We start from the raw sequence: 14,717 nt of genomic DNA, 5'->3' as shown, positions 1-14,717 counted from the left end.
GTCCGTCCCAAAGTGAATGCGAAGCAAGTGCATTGTAGTGGAACTGACTTCCATTGTACTCCAGCAGTCCTACGTGAAACTGCCTCGCATTCAGGAACGGGTGCACCTAGGGGTTCTAACCATGAGGAGAATGCTTTTCCCACATCGACCTTTACAGAATGGATGTTAACAAAACCAAAATCTTTATTTGATGAACGTAATACCAGCCGTGCAGGTGTGGGACGTAATTACTTGGAGACACAACGCCTTTTTGAGAACACCCTTTACCGATATAAAACATTGGAATTGGACAACTTGTACTTGACTGAAAGCCTAAACAAAGGTATTGTGCCAAAAGGCTTAAGGGTATTTAAATATCCCAACCAGGTTGTTCCTGGTAGCGAATTTCATAATGATTTAATTGTAGCCTTTGACCAATGTGGTCTGAGTATTGTTAAAGCTATTATAAAGAAAAACAGCAATGAACTTTCGAAATTGCAACAGGACATTTCTAATTATTACAAATGTATGTCCGATGATTTACTTTTTGATGCTGCTAAGTACTATGATATAAGAAGGGGAGTAGATCAACATTGTGAAACAGTACTTAATCGTAAATATAAGAAGTTGAGAAGAGATATTGTAGAATACCAAGAAGGGCGGCAGTATCCCAGCCCTCCATACAATAGATGGCATACACAAAATCATGTTAGTGAACAGCCATATAATAGAAATGGCCCTAATCCTACAGTTTTAGATGACCAAGGGGGGGATGTGTTTCCACCCGAAGAAATACAGGGAGAGAGTTTTGAAGGGGAGCCTGCATTACGCAGGTCTGAACGTATACGCCAGCAGGGACAGCAGTCCATTGATGATTACCACCCTTTAGACAGAGCCCCACAGGAACAGAGGAGGGGTGGGGGGTTTCCTCGAGTATGGAAGAAAAACAGGAGACAGGACTGGTAGAATGTGAACAACAGTGTATGACCTCTTTAGGGCAGTATTCTTTACATACTAAGAATAACTATCATATTTATAATTATAGTGATTTCCCAGTTTCTAATACCTGTTTTCAGTTGTTTACGAAGGGCTTCAAATTTGTGCCTAACAGGCGTAGCAATCTGGTTCATACCATCTTGGACCTGAAGCTATTTATACGTAAGCTCAATTTGGAAAATCTTTTAGGAACTACATCTGGGACTCCTAGTTTACATTTAAGAAAATCCAGTACTTTTAACCCCCCACTCCACCCCCAGTTAAAAACTTGGAACAGAGGATTGAGGACAGGTTCAGAAAGGAATTGGGTTTGGATAAATATATGGCTAATTTAACCTTGGATGAAAGAGCATTATTGGAAAAATTAAGCAAGGATCCTGCTTTGAGGGTCATGGAACCTGACAAGGGTGGGGGGACTGTAATAATGGATAATAATCTGTACCAGGCAAAGATGTATGACATCTTGCATGATTATGATAAATATACTTCTGCTTCCCTCAATGAGATTAACCTGTCCTATCATAAAATAGATCTGGCAATTCAGGATTTACTTGATCAAGAGGTGATAGAAATAGACACCTATACCTTTTTGTGTAACCCTGATCCTAGGGTGCCCTCTATATTTGGGATACCCAAGATACATAAAAACCCACTGGACCCGCCCTTGAGACCTATAGTAGCTGCTCAAGGTTCCAAGACGCACAATATTTCCAAGTATTTGGACTGGAAACTCAAGGAATTGTGGGGAAGGCAGGAATACATCCTTAAAGACTCTTGGGCCTTTTTACGCAGTATTGAACCCCATTTGTTTGAAAAGGAAGTTGTGTTTCTAACAATCGACGTTGTTGACCTCTTTTCCGTCATTGCTAGTGATATAGGTTTGGAGTGGTTGGAGGAAGCGTTGTGGGAGTGCCCACATATTACTAATAATGATGTTCACACAGTTATTGATTTATTAGGTCTGGTATTGAAAAACAATTTTGTTTTCTTTGCCGGTGAGTATTTTCATCAGATCTCGGGGGTCTCCATGGGGGCCAATTGTGCCCCTACCTATGCGGACATCATTATGTACATGTGGGAGAAGAAGTATGTTATGAACTGTCCCTTTTCCAACAATTGGAACTTTATTGTAGATTTCTTGACGACATATGTATTTTTTGGAATGGGCCTGTGGAGGGTATTGAAAAGTTTATTGAATATATACACACTACTACGACCTTCCTAAAATTTACTCACCTAATAACATCTGATAGTGTAAATTATTTAGATGTGACTCTTTCCAAAGAGGGGGAGGGGGTTAAATGTTGCATTTACAGAAAACCCACATTTTCTAATGGGTACTTGCATTATTTGAGCTCCCATCCTCGCTTCCAAAAAAGAGGAATTTTAAAGGGGCAGTTTGTTCGTGTTTCACGAATGACCTCTTTGGATGAGGACTTTAGAACAGAATGTGATACTCTGAGATCTTTATTTTTGGAAAGAGGCTACCCTATTGAAATGATACTATCAGTACAAGAAGAGGTTACAGCAGCACGTAATATTAGATTTAGTCAAATTTTGGGAACCAAGAATATCGGGACTGATGGTGGTTCCCATAGGAGTACTGTAGGAGTGTTTCCTGGTAATTTTACATTTATTACTGACTTCAGTGTAAATGCTACTCATATTAGGAACATAGTTGAGAGGGAATGGTCAATGTTTCAGGAATTCACTGATTTAAATACATTTAAGGCTAGACAGATAAAAACCATATACAGGAAGGGATTAAATATGAAAAGAGCATTGGAACAGCAGGAATGTGCCTTTCAGACTTCCAGAAAGAAAGTGGGTACATACAGATGTGGGTGTTGTTCATCCTGTAAGTATTTAGTATAGGTTAGTCATTTATACCTGGAGAGTCGAAATAGGGACATCAAGGCCACAGGGTACTACAACTGTATGTCCAGTGGATTAGTTTATTTGGCTATATGTCAAATATGTCCGGCGTTTTACGTCGGAAAAACTGAGCGACAATTAAAAAGGCGCATATATGAACATACATATGATATAGCCAAATCTAAAATTACCAATGCATTATTTAAACATACCACTGAGTGTGATGGTGCAAAATTTTTGTTTTTTGTAGTAGAAATGGTCCCAAAAGACATAAGGGGTGGACCCTGGGAGGCCAGACTAGCGCACAGGGAAACCTATTGGCAGATCCTTTTGGAAGCTACAAAAGCGTCTGTGTTAAATGAATCCATATCTATAGTGCCCTACTTGAAGTTAAAAGCCAGATGTATTTAATAAAGTTTAAGTATATATAAATTGTTGGTATACTGGTTATGTTTTTTATTTAATATTGTAGATTATTTATAAATGAATTATTTATTTTATGTATTTGTCAATGTTTTTTATAAATATACAGTTATATTATTAGTGGTAGTGTAGAAAACTAAGTATTTTATTTTTAGTTTACTATTTTTGATAGTTTGTTGTATATAAATTTTGTATTTTATTTTAAATTTTAAGAAGTAATATATAAATATATTTTTTCACATTCATTAATTGCATTTAGATAATTGATTGATTGTGTTATGAGGGGTGGATACTATTTAAGCTTCAGTTTGTTGGATGGTTTTATCTGAAGAAGTCGTATCCTATGACGAAAACGTGTTTGTTATATATTGCTTATTTGCACGTTAATAAATTGTGGTTGTACCTTATCGTGAGTTCGTGCTCCTTGCCTTGTGGTGGATTCCGGACTGGTGGAGCTGCTTGTTTTTTGGTTTTTTCCAGTCTATTTCCAGCGGTTTGTTTTTTGGAGCGGTTTATCAGTCAGTTATTTTAGAAATTTGCAAAAGAGGGGGACTTTACTCCTATTACTAACAGTCCAGAATATCCACAGTCAAATGGATTGGGTGAGCATGCAGTACAAAGTGCAAAGCAATTGCTAGAAAGATCAGAGTGTGACAATACTGATATCTTCTTGAATTTGGTTAATCTCAGAAATATACCCCGTGACAACTTACTTGGTTTGCCTGCTCAGAGACTTCTATCTAGGAAAACCAGAATAACCTTGCCTATCAGTTCAGGTTTGTTGGTGCCTAATGCTAAAAAAAAACAGAGCAATCAAAGCCCAAATGTTTAAAAAGCATTCCTTTCAGAAGTCCAGATATTATAAAATGAGCAGACTTCTTCATCCATTGAAAGAAGGAGATAGTGAGGATGCAAACAGCAAAAGGTTTTGATCTAATTGGTCAAGTGAGAGGTACATGTGCTGAGCCGAGATCCTACTTAGTGGAATCTGGGGGTATAGAATACAGAGGAAACTGCAAACATCTTCTTCTGGTGTCCGAATCAATATTGCAGCATCGTACCTGTGATATAGACTCTAGATCTCAGAGCAACCCAGACAATGTTCCTGTTGAAGGACATAGCTCAGCTCCGATTCCCATTCCTGATGATGTCCCAGAAGTTCCTGAAGTTTAACATTCAGTAAAGACAGTCCATGTTGCTAGACCCAGTTCTAATTTTTATGTCACATGCTCAGGTCTTATTTCTAGACCTAGTGTAAAATGCACAGCAACTTGGACATGATTGTTTTATTTGTATTTACTTCTGTATAATCGCACGTCCAAGGATCATTTCTGTACAATTGCATGTCAATGAATGTTGTCATTTTCAGTGTATGACTTATTTCTCAAAGAGGGAGGATGTAGAACAGAGTGTGTTTTGTAACTTTAAGAAGAATTTCAAAGTGAGGGCACATGCATATAAACAGAGTACAGGCAACAGTGCCATTTTGAGAGAACAGCTAGAGTGTTAACATGTATGATTGCAATAGTCAGTCTGTTTACAAGTTTAAGTTACTAAGCCTCAATCCTGATGTGTTTGTATATAATAAAGCTGCTTGAACCGAACCCACAACTGTTCATCTCTTTTATCTTGACCGGATGAGCGGCACTTTATATATTATACAGCTCACTAACCCTTCTAGATAGAACAACAGTCACAAATATTTCTTAACATCACAAAATGTATATTACCTTGCATTTCTAAATCAGATATGTTCCCTCAGTCTGCCTTGTACCCTTCTATTGCCAACCATTGATCACTAGCCACCCTGAGACAGGGTATAAACTGCCTCATGCTTACTGAAAAACATTTGCTATTATTACATATGAGTCTGTATTTGTGAGGTGAAAATACTTATTACAACTGGAGGCAAATCTCACATAAAATCTAGTTGCCAGTATCCATACTAATATTGTATCATCATACCATAAGAAAAACACAAAGGCATCCGCTGCTGAGGCCCTAAAAGAATCACTTCTAATGCCACAAAGATCTCCTAGTCATAACAATATAAACCCTTGCACTACAGTGAAACCTCAGCACCACACTAGCATCCATGCCACACCTCTACCACTACCACCACAATCAAGGGTCACCAGAGTGTTTTAACTAACCCCTACAAGCTACAAGGTCCATTAACTCACCATAGAAATATTCTCATTAATCATGAACACACCAATACTCTACTCGCAGGTGTTTAAGTTGCATTAAAATGCTCTATTTCTGCAATTCTAAGCATGAAAATCCTGGGGAACAAACTACCATTTCATAATATAAGTATCATTATGATGTGAACACTTCATGTGATATGTCACTGTATACCTGCAGGAAATCAGTTTGTTTATGCCATGTGCATACTATATATGGCAAATTATTTCATACTCATAATGTTAACAATTTATCTGCCTGTCTCATTTTGTCCCATGAAAAATATTGTGTAATTTAATTAATTGTATAAGTAATGTAGCATATCAACTGTCAATGCAGAAAATCCCAGGTTAGGGAAATGGTATAATGGTCAAGGTGTTTACCTTAGAGATACAAAGTGCAGCAATTGATTCTCAAATGGGGTATATGGGTCCACTTCTTAATCTCAAGATATCAGAATCTCGAGATTCATAAAATCGAGTCCAGAATCTCGAGATTCTGAAATCTCGAAATTAACATTCAAAACCATCCCCTCCAACTTAATTATAGTTTCATAGTTTCATAGTTTAGTACTAGGCTATCTGCCCTGAGGCATTTGCAAGCCTAGCCCTAGAGATGTGGCTTTCGCCACCCCATGTAGTGGTACTAAGGTGTGTAGAATAAATTTAGAATACTGTGCCTTTGTCTAGTAGTGACACATTGAAGACCCCCTTACTTATTAAAATTAGTTTATTGTGCCTCTGTTAAGTAGCAATACAGGGGTGACCCCCCGGGGTAAACCTACGATCTCCCATCCACTCGTCAAGATTTCTCTTGAAGAGAGTCAAGTGAGGGGCTCTGCCTAACATGGACTGGGATTTTGTTCTAGAGTATGGGAAGCCTCTGAGTTATGAATCTGTCCCTCCAGCATGTTCTATTCATGTTTGTACTGAGGTTTAAATCTTTGGCTCTCGTGGTTCTTATGGATTTTGATTTTTTGAGGTGGAGCATGTCCATCAATTCCTGGTTGGACATGGCCTTGTATGTCAGGCACAGATCACCTCTGAGCAGGCGGTATGCTACTGAATAGAGCTGGAGTTTCTTTAGCCTGGCAGCATATGACATATGTTGGAAACCCTTGATCCTCTTGGTGAGGTACTTCTGGGGTCTCTCCAGCTGTTGTAAGTGCCGGGTGAGGTACATACCAAATGGGGCATTGTACTCAATCATGGGCCTGATAAGGGAGGAGTACAGGGGCACGATGACCTCCTTTGATCTGGATGTGAACCCCTTCATGATAAGGTGGGCAAGGTAGAAAGTCTTTCTAACCACTTTGGCAACGTGGGTGTCAAATGAGAGGTCGCTGTCGACTTGGGTCCCTAGGTCTCTGATTACTTTTTCTGTACTCAGTGGGTTACTGTCTATGTGATAATTTGTGGGTATTTTGTTTTTCCCAAAGGGGATGACTATACATTTCTTGGCATTCAGTTTAAGGTCGTGATTCCGGCACCAGTTGTCCGTTTTGGTGAGGCCTTTCTGTAGGATGTATGTGTCAGCTGGTGTATTGACTATGGCGCCTAGTTTGCAGTCATCTGTGAACTTTGTCAGCCACAACCCTCCCATGTTTGCTTTCACATCTGAGAAGTAAATGCCGAACAAGAGGGGTCCCAGGACAGAGCCCTGTGGGACACCACTTGTGACTGGCTTTGAGTCTGACATGGCTCCCGCAATCTTGACTTTATGGGTTCTGTTTTTTAGCCAGTTTGCAACCCATCCTGTGACATATGGATTTATTTTTATACTTACTCCGAGATCATGCTACAGTGAAGAGAATGGTAATGTTCCTGTTCTCACTGTATACTGCAGTCTGTTACCATTGTCAGCACTGTAGTGTGATCTTGGAGTAAGAACATTTAAGTTGCAAGTGGTGTGGGGGTTGCAGGGGGACTTGCCCCCCTGCAAAAACAAAGTTTTGCATGTTTTCTTTTTTTTTTTCCATCCACTTCTTATTTTTGAGATTTCAGAATCTTGAGATTCTGGACTCGATTTTATGAATCTCAAGATTCTGACATCTCGAGATTAAGAAGTGGACCTATATATATATATATATATAGATATATATATATATGGATATACTTTTTTTCTTCGTCGAAACTTCATTACTTTGAGATGCTCACTTCAGCGAAAGAGCAAAGTGCATTTCAATAAAAGAACACTTTCACTGAAGTCTAGTAACTAGGTCGGCCGGCTAAAAAACAAAAAACAAAAAAAAAACATCTTTTGCAGCAGGGGCAAGCCACCCTGCACCCCCCAATGTGGGGGGTTATGCCCCCACACCCCCCTACTTAAATATACCAACTCCTATATCGCACTACAGTGAAGAAAACTGAATATTCCAATTCTGCACTGTATTGTGATCTCCGTACTCAGTTTTCGAAGTTTCAGTACTTCAAACAAGTGGTCTCACACAAGTGGGTTTCAAAGTACTGAAACTTCAACCAACCAAAGTAGACCCATAAATATATATATATATATATATATATATATATATATATATATATATATATATATATATATAAACACACACACACACACACACACACACACACACACACACACATATATATATATATATATATATACACACACACACACACACACACACACACACACACACACATATATATATATATATATATATATATATATATATATATATATATATATATGGTTCCCTATCAGAAGCCTGAAACACTATAAGCTTGAAAATCAAAATCCTGAAACCAAAAGCCTGAAAATTCAAAATCCCGAAAACGCAAAATCCTGAAACTCAAAATCCTGAAAACACAAAATGGACATACTGACGTCATTGTGGCTTTGCTATTGTTAGCCCTGTGGTGTTAGGTCATGCGCTGGGTTCAGGTGAGTGTGCGGTTGGTTTTATGTTAGGGTTAGGGGCGGTTTAAGTGAGTTAAGGTTAGGGCGCAGGTTAGGCATGTATGCAATAGTGACAAATATTGGGGTTAGGGGTGGTTTAAGTGAGTTAGGGTTAGGGCGTGGGTCAGGTGAGTGTGCGATATTGACGGACCTTAGGGTTAGGGTTAGGGTCAGGGTCAGTTGGTAGATATTAGTGTCTTTATAGTGACATATTAGCATTATTTGTGTTTTCAGGATTTTGAGTTTCAGGATTTTGGATTTTCGGGATTTTGAATTTTCAGGCTTTTGGTTTCAGGATTTTGATTTTCAAGCTTATAGTGTTTCAGGCTTCTGATAGGGAACTCTATATATATATATATATATATATATATATATATATATATATATATATATATATATATATTTAATAACACCAATTAAATTACAATGGATTTTATATTTGATAATTTAATAACAGCAATTACAATGGAAATGGTGAAGACAAAATCTTCCTCAGTACTCAGAACAAATTGTTTTACCACCTTGTCCTAATAAAGTTCACTGTGGTGCTAGCTGACAAAAATATACTCAGTGGCTTGCAATGTATATATATTTTTTATGTCTCTGCAGTACAGTCAGAGATATGATTTTAACTGAAAATAAAATAAAATAAAAAAACTGTGCAACAGACATAGATGCAGATTACATACCACACAGATGTGCATTCTTTTTCAAGACAAACATCAAGCATCAAGTGTGCTTGTTCATTTATTTATTTAACATGTGTTTACTGGGAAAGTCTGACTTGGAATGAAGCCAATTTTCAGCAGAGGCCCAGGGAATGCTTCAGCTGTATGTCTTTGTAATGTGGGAGGAAACAGGAGTACCCAGAGACAATCCACACGAATGCAGGGAGGACATGCAGACTCCACACAGAAGGCACACCAGCCAAGAATCAAACTGGAGAACCTCTTGCTGTGAGGCGACAATGCTACTGCTGCACCACTGCACCACCCACACTCAAGTTGCTTAAAAACACCATGTCTAATCTAAAGCATGCTCACAAATTTTCTGACAAAACAGTCTCCTGTTTTTTTCCTTAGTTTAGCTGACATAAAGAACAGATGTGGCTTGGAAAAAAGTATACTTGCAAAAAGGTAAATTGGGATGTCAGATTTCACAATTTTTGCAGGCAAAACTATTTCTATTTCTTTCTGCTTTAAAGATTTAGGTTCTCCTAAACTTTTATTTAAAACTTATCTACTGACAGCAGCATTTTATGTAGGGCAAAGTGACTTACATCATACAGTGAGTGAATGCAAAACAAATATTTCAAGTAAATTTAATAGGGCTTTGTGGGCTGCTTGATCTTCTTAGATATCACTGAGTGTAAAGCTATAAAGGTGTTCATCTTTCAATCTTGCTTTTCATAAAACATAAAAAAACTTCTTTCTTTTTTTTTCTCTAACTTGCTTTTCATTTCTCTTGTTCCTTTAAAACTAGGTTTGGCATCCTAACTCATTTTGTACTCTGACTAAATCACACATGTTCCATCCATCCATCCATCCTTTTTCCCATGGGGTCTAGGTGTCACCTCAATATTTAAATCCAAGTAGGGCCATTCATATGGAACATCAAAACCTGGGCAAAAAGTATAAATCCAAATTTATGATAAACAATAGATCAAGTCCAACTTAAGCACATTTGCCCCCTCACTATCCGGGATTTCATATACATGGATTTAACTGTTTTTAGTTTATTGGGCAAGTTCAGATCCTTTCTTGGGTTGTCACCTCAACATTGACAATCATCTAGAGCCAAGGTTCATACCATCAAGTGGCTAATCCTGACACAGTTATTCTTCCATACCACACACTTGCACACACACTCACGCCTATTGCCAATTTAGACTGTCCAATCCACCTTCTGCATGTCTTTGGAATGTGGTAGGAAACCCACGTGAACACAGAGAGGACATGCAGACTCTGTTCAAAAGGCACCACAGCTGAGAATCAAACCAGTGAACCTCTTGCTGTGAGACGATAATGCTATTCGATGCTCCACTGTGCCATCAATTCAAATATCATATAACTTACTTACTATGGACTCCCTTTTGTAGCCTTCTGCTGTAACATTAAGAATCCATTTCACCAGTTCCAAATGAATTTCCTCTGGGGAGGCAGCAAGTTTCAATATTTTGCCTCTGCTTAGCAATTTATAAAATTTTATGATATTTGACTTTTTGTATTTTTCCTTGAGGAAAACCTCTCCCATCTCATAAATTTATTTATCAATAATTGGTCCCAATAACTCCCTACCAAATTTTTAACCAGGTTAACAAAAAATCAGTATTCCTTCAATCCTAAGCAGGGCTAAGTTCCTTGTTGAGAGCTACTCCACCCACTTTAAAAAAAGTATCTGATTTAGGTTATCTAAAATGTGGTCAACTAGTGTTCACACCCTGTGAATATTTTCTGGTAGAGTCATTTAATTCCTTTCATTTCTTTTTTTTTTTTCTCAAATTTTTTTTATTTTTCAAATACAGTTGAATAAATTCCATAGTATTTGTATATAACATCTTAAATAACTATGTACACTATTTACATCAGCCTAGCACTATAACAGAGCTCAATATATACAATTACTTTATAGGTATAACAATCCAGTTATCAGAGTGTATCTGTTCAGTTATTGTAAAGTGTCAATCAATGATAAGACTTTTTTTCCATGGATTGTTAATAAATGGCCTAGGATGAATCCTTAATTCTTTAATTTTGATTTTCAACAATGCTGTGGTCTTCAGTAGGCTGTAGAAGTCTTCCAAAGTCAGTATTGTATTTGTATTCCATCTTCTTATTATACACTTCCTTGAGATTGCATGTATTGTCCATACTAGATACATATTTGACTCATTCAAATGAGGACCTTCGTACACATTTAATAATACTAGAGCTTTAGATAAGTTAAACGATTCATTAAATAAAGCTTTTAAAAAGTTTTTAATACCATTCCAAAATGGCTTAATTTTAACACAGTTGAAAAAAATGTGATTCCAATCGGCATTGTGTATTTGTTCACACCTCCAACATATTCCCTTTGTTGAAGAATTAATTTTAATAATTCTATCTGGAGTTAAGAATGCTCTGTGCAAGCATTTCCAATTAAAAACTTTCCAGTATTGTGCAAAGGATGTATGCTTTATTGATAATAAAATATATGATTTAATTTCTTCATTTAGCTATAATGAGTGTCCTTTTGTTATATAATTCCAATATGAGGATTTGGGTATTGTTTTATAATTTATCAGTATCTTGTAAAATTTCGAAATACTATTCCCCATGTCATAATCATTATATATGATTTCATATAGGTATTTCGTAAGTTTAGATAGTTCTTTAAATGAAGAATTACTAATTATTCTGCTTAAATCTTGCGAATATGTCAGAATGTTTTGCATAGTTAGCCAATCTTGTTGTGAAATTTTGTGTGTTGTTTTTATTGTTTGCATATCCAGAACGTTTAATTCTTTGATACATTGAAACTAACAAACAAATCATTTCTGTTCCCAGGAATTAATTATTTCTCTGTATATTTTATGTGGATATCTCTTTGTAACTATGAATGGTGTTACAAGATCAAACCAGATTTTTAAATCTATATTTGCATTAATAATTTTCCTATATGAGTCAATGTAATAATTACTCATATGAGTTTTAGTGGGCTTAGTTATATTATATTCCATACTAATACATAATATGTGCCATGGCAAATTGTTTTTATCTGTTATTTGAATTTTTTTGTAAATCAGATTCATTTATTGATATTACAGCTAATAATTATTTTGAATTTACAGAATAATTTGGACTTATTCAATCTGAGATTGTTTTATATATTGATGCTTTTAAATATGTTTCTATGTCAAGAAAGTTTAATCCTCTCTGTTTCCATGGTCTGATATGATGTATTAAAGCTATTTTGTTTCTTTTGGGAAACCATAAAAATTTTATTGGGCATGAGTATATTCCTTTCTGGTAACAGTTGTATTGCCAAAGCTATATATAGAATATTGGGTAGGAAAACCATTGTTATTAACTGTAGTCTATCTTCAAATGTTAATATTATTTTGTTCCACTTTTCAACAGATATTTTAATTGTATAATGATATTATTGTAGTGTTTTGAGACTAATTCATTATTATCCTTGACTAACTCAATTCCTAGATATTTTAAGGTAGATTCTTGTTTCTCTATAATGTGATTCCCCTTCGTCTGCAATTCTTTTTTTTTTTTATTTAAAACAAAAAAAAATTTGATTTTGATTTATTGAAATGTAGTCCTGAAGTGCTGTAAAATGTATCAATTAAAATATCTAATTCTTTTAATGTCTCTTTTGTATTGGATAATGTTAATAATATGTCATCAGCAAAGAGCATTACTTTAGAATCGTATTGTTCATAAACATCTACTACTTTGATTTTTGTATTGTTACATATTGAATCTGCCAGTATTTCAATAGCCAAAGCAAATAGAATCAGTGACATGGGATATCCTTGTTTAGTACACTTTGTTATATGTATAGATTCAGAGGTGAAAGGACCTAGCTTAGCACACGCTAAAATTATTTGTATATATATTCTTTAGTAGATGAGGAAAGGAAGGAGGAAATTCAAATAACACCAGAATTTTGAATAAATAGTCCCAATTTAGGGAATCAAAGGCTTTCTCTGTATCTAAGCCAATTATACGTGTTTCTTTATTTACTTTATTAACATAATCTATAAGAGAAATTATCCTTTTAATATTGTCATGTGTGTGTCTATGATATATAAATCCAGTTTGATCATTATTTATTGTTTTGGATAGTGGGATTTTCATTCTGTTAGTTAATATTGTCATAAATATCTTATAGTCATTATTTAATAATGATATAGGTCTATATGAGGTACAGAGGTTTGGGGATTTGTTTTCCTTTAGGATTGGTGTGATTAAGGAATATCTCCAAGAGGGTGGTATTAAAGCTTGTGACTGAATTCCAAATAGAGTTTTATGGAAGAGGGATAGTATCTTTGAAGGGAAATTTTTATATATTTCCATAATTATGCCATCTATACCTGGAGCTTTATTATTTTTGCCCTCTTTTATTGTATCTGTAATTTCTTTGTAGGATATTGGTGCTTGCAGATCTAGTTTTATTTTTTTCTGGTATTTTTTATATTAGAACTTTTTTCATCTAGATTTAACTAATCAATATGTATATTTTCTTTTTGGAAATGTTCCATATAGTGATTTTTATAGGCATCAAGAATGTCACCTATATCCGAGACATTTTTCCCTTTCTTTTCATGGAAGATACTTTTAATGTTATTAGGTTTTGATTGTATTTTGATTCTTGTGGATAAATTATGTAGATATTTGGGAGAAGTGGCCAAGGTATTAATTTTTTGTTTTTCTAAAGCTAAACTAGTTTTATGTGTTAGAATTTCATTGTATTTATTATTTAATACTTCTACTTTCTTTTTCATCTCCAAATGATTTTGATTTTTTTCAGCTTTTACTGACAAAAGTTTGGATTGTAGATCTAATAAATCAGAATCCCATTCTCTGATTTTATTTACACCAAGTTAGGGTTTTACCATATATGTAAGCTTTTAATGAGTCCCATATCATTATTTTATTTATCTCTGTGGTACAATTAATATCTAAGAAGAACTGCAATTCAGATAATAACCAGGGTTTGAACTCTTTAATTTTAGATATATATGCTGAAATTCTGGAGTTAAAGATTAATGGTTTGTACCCATTTTGAAGTTTTAGTATCAATGAATTGTGGCCTGAAAAGGGGCAGGGAGTGATTGAGAAATTAATGATTTTAGAGTGTAAGTCATGGGCAGAAAATATTTTATCTATTCTAGTTTGGGTACCAAATATGGGATCTTGATGGGAAAACAACAAAGATTTATCTTCTTTAAATTTAAAAGTATCTACAAGATGAAATGATTCTACCCACTTGTTTAAAGATTTTGATACAGCAGATGTATGCAGCGGTCTTTTATTTGTAGTTTCAGAAATATCAAATATACAGTTAAAATCTCTCCCTAATATTAAGTTGCCTTTATAATTATTGGAAATGAAATCCAAGTGTTTTTTAACAGTTCCTGATCCAATACCTGGGAATCAGTATAGATTGGCTAGGGTCCATATTCTGTTATTATATTTAACTATTACTAATGCCATAAGGCCTTCTTTATCTTCATACTTATAAATTATTTCTGGGTTAATCACATTTGTTTTCCATAAAATTGTTATCCCTTTTGTTTTTGTCTTATAAGTGGATTTCACCAATATCATACATTCCTTAGGATT

This window comes from Protopterus annectens, chromosome 6.part0 (assembly GCF_019279795.1).
Source record: "Protopterus annectens isolate FY-2018-M chromosome 6.part0, PAN1.0, whole genome shotgun sequence".
NCBI classification, from domain to species: domain Eukaryota; kingdom Metazoa; phylum Chordata; order Ceratodontiformes; family Protopteridae; genus Protopterus; species Protopterus annectens.
This window is presented reverse-complemented; position numbering follows the sequence as displayed.